We start from the raw sequence: 2938 nt of genomic DNA, 5'->3' as shown, positions 1-2938 counted from the left end.
TGGAAAAGTCACACAGGCTAAAATGCTTTTTGCCTTTTCTACGCCATATGTTGGGGAAAGGCGGGGATTGCATTATAAGTATAATGATAATATAAATTATTATCATAATTTAGACAAAATTGGTGGACCAGATCAAAAAGCCAAACGGGCCGTATCTGGCCCCTGGGCCGTAGTTTGCCCATGTCTGGTCTGTGCATTTCAGCTGTGCTTAATAGGTTCTAAAGGCACAAAATATTTGATATTTTTCAGCTTTTGTGCTTCTTTAGCTTGAACTGGGGGCTTTGTTTTTCTTCTCTACCCAAAATGCACTGCACTCTATGTCACTTCCTGCTTTTGTGGCCGTACCACAACGTCTCTTGTTTGGTCAGTGCCACAACAGATAAGATTTCACACCTGCCCAAACCCAGCGGAGTGTCTGTGGGCTGGAACTCTGCTCTGTTGAAAGCGGACCAAATATCTGTGGTGTGAAAGTGAAGTGAATGTGGCAGCACACCTGGTGACTCATCAGCCGAGGACATGTTTGGTTTTGGGTTTTTTTTTATCTTCTTTTGTCCGGTGTAGGTGAGCCGTTGCCAGGTCTAGTCTCTGCTCGCTGTTTCTAGTTGACTTAACTAGCACTAATGTGGTCCTCTGTCCCGGTTTGGCCCACGCTCCATGGATTTATTCCTAATAATTGCACTCACAGGCCTTTAAGGACCAAGCTGTATGTTGACTGGTGTCCTGTCTAACAAGCAGTTGAGAGAGAAGGAGTAAAAAACAATGTCACGCTCAAGGCTAAGCCAGAGCACAGGCTAATTAGGACAGCATGGCTGCTTAGCTCTCAGGCTAAACGGCCGTGGCCTTAAATGCTGGACTATTTAGCCCGCTGGACACACCGCCAATTAATTACATTGAACTTGAACAGTTTTCTTCATACTACATTAAGCTCCAAGCAGCATCCTGAAATGATGAGGGCGACGGCGAGTTAATGTAGCACTGTAGGATGAGCCGACGGGAGGAGGAGGAGGAGGAGGAGGAAGGAGCCTGGTCCTGCTGCATCGTGTTTCCTCACCATCCACTCATATGTTCATAAAGAGAATCCATTTTCTGCTCGTTAAATCCTCTCATCTCTGCTGCCCTCTGCTCTGCCGTCGCTCTCCTCCACCTCTAAAACCAAAGCGCCCCCCCACACTGCCCCCCTCTTCCCCTCTCCTGCTACTGCATGTGGCAGTCCCACACTGTTCCCTATAGACTCAAAGAAAGGCCAGCTTAACATTGTAGCAGCTTGGCAACCAGACATTAAAAAGAAGGGGGGTGGGGGGGGTGGGAGTGAAACAAAGCAGTGTGTTTTCCCTGGAGTCTCTTCTTCCCTGCATCCCTGACCCCGTCTCTCCCTCTCTGTCTCTCTGATTCTCTCCTCTAAACTAGCTGATGGCGGCAGGGTCGGGAACCCCGGTTGAGTGGAACTCATTACAGACTCCCTTCATTTCCATTCTGAGTGGGGCCTGTAGAGGCAGAGTGCACCGGGGCATTGAGGTGCATTCGCGCAGGGAACAGGGCAAACACATTGAGCAAGACACCACTTATGAAGAGTGACGGCCAACAGAAACAGCCTTTAATACTCCCACAGAGGAATACAAGAGGCGGGGGGTGGAGGGGGCGGGAGGGTGCACAGCAGAGAAAAGCCAAAAAAAAAAAAAAAGAAAAGAAACTGGGCTGTGAGGAAAAGAAACAGAGAGGAAGAGCAAAGAAGGAAAATAGCAGGACAAGGCAAGAGAGCGCGGCGAGCTGTGGGGCTGACACAACAAGAAGGCTTATTTAATAAACATGAGCTGGAGCCCAGTGCAATCAGCACCACAACGGAGGCTTATGCAGATGAGAGTCGACCTAATGACTAAATGGAGTGGATGGAGAAAAGAGAAGAAAGGAGAGGAGGGAGAGATTATAGGGAACGGACAAGAGAGGCCAGGGAGTGGTGTTTAAGTGTGTGTGATGGAGTGTAAACAGAGGAGTTTCTCTGTGGTGTAGTGGAGAACAACTGTTAAATACAGAGGAGGAGGAGGAGGAGGAGGAACCGCTGAATTTGGTCTTGTGCAGCTGTGTAACATGTTAACATTAAACAGTCCAGGCGAACGAAGAGTGGGCGGAGCCTTGTTTTACCTCATCAGGATGGAGGACATTTGTGACCAATTTAATTAGAAATCACAACATTTCTCAAACAAATGTTTTCTTCCCTACGTCCATTTTTTTTTTAACAATCCTTCGCCAGGAGGTGGAGGAGCAAGAACCAATCACGAGACAGGTGTTGGGTCACCGTAGTGCTCGACCGCCTGGCGTCGGCGTCTGCTCGTATCTCGAGGTTCCACCGTACGTCTTATCCAATCACAAACTCCGTCAGCTCTTGTGTCTAACGGTCCGACCAATGAATATTACTGTTGTTTGATTGACCCCAACAATGTCCCCAGTCTGAACAATCAGCTGGAAATAACATGACAGTGAGGTGTGTGTGTGTGTGTGTGTGTGTGTGTGTGTGTGTGTGGACTGGTAGTGAGAGTTGTGTCTGTGAGGCTTTGACAGATGAGTGACAGCTGATAAGGAGACCTGGAAGTTAGAGCAGTCAAACCGTGCGCAGATACTGGGTCTCTCCTATCATTTTGTGCGTGTGTGTGTGTGTGTGTGTGTGTGTGTGTATGTGTACAGGGCTCTTGTACACAGACTTGTCTGTTTGGAGGCAGATGCCTCGCTGGGCGTGAAGCCCAGGAATTGTGTATTCCTGCGTGTATGTTATGAGGGTGTGTGTGTGTGTGTGTGTGTGTGTGTGTGTATGTGTGTCAGTGTAAGAGGGTAATGGCTGACTCTACATGGCCTCTGACCCCGCTGGGCAGCACAAGTCCTCCTCTGTTTCTTCTCACACTGATTAAAGGGTCAAAGCTGTAACACACACACACACACACACACA

General features: G+C 48.5%; 1 protein-coding gene across 4 annotated transcripts in view; it reads left to right on the top strand.

The window, feature by feature from the left end:
* The window catches only part of gse1b (Gse1 coiled-coil protein b), a 194802-nt gene that overhangs the window by 81963 nt on the left and 109901 nt on the right, over positions 1-2938 (top strand). The gene's annotated exons all lie outside the window — the stretch shown is intronic.

The sequence above is a fragment of the Cynoglossus semilaevis genome, chromosome 5 (genome assembly GCF_000523025.1).
Source record: "Cynoglossus semilaevis isolate Cse_v1.0 chromosome 5, Cse_v1.0, whole genome shotgun sequence".
In the NCBI taxonomy this organism is placed as follows: domain Eukaryota; kingdom Metazoa; phylum Chordata; class Actinopteri; order Pleuronectiformes; family Cynoglossidae; genus Cynoglossus; species Cynoglossus semilaevis.
The sequence above is the reverse complement of the archived record's forward strand: the minus strand, read 5'-3'. Positions and strand labels throughout refer to the sequence as shown.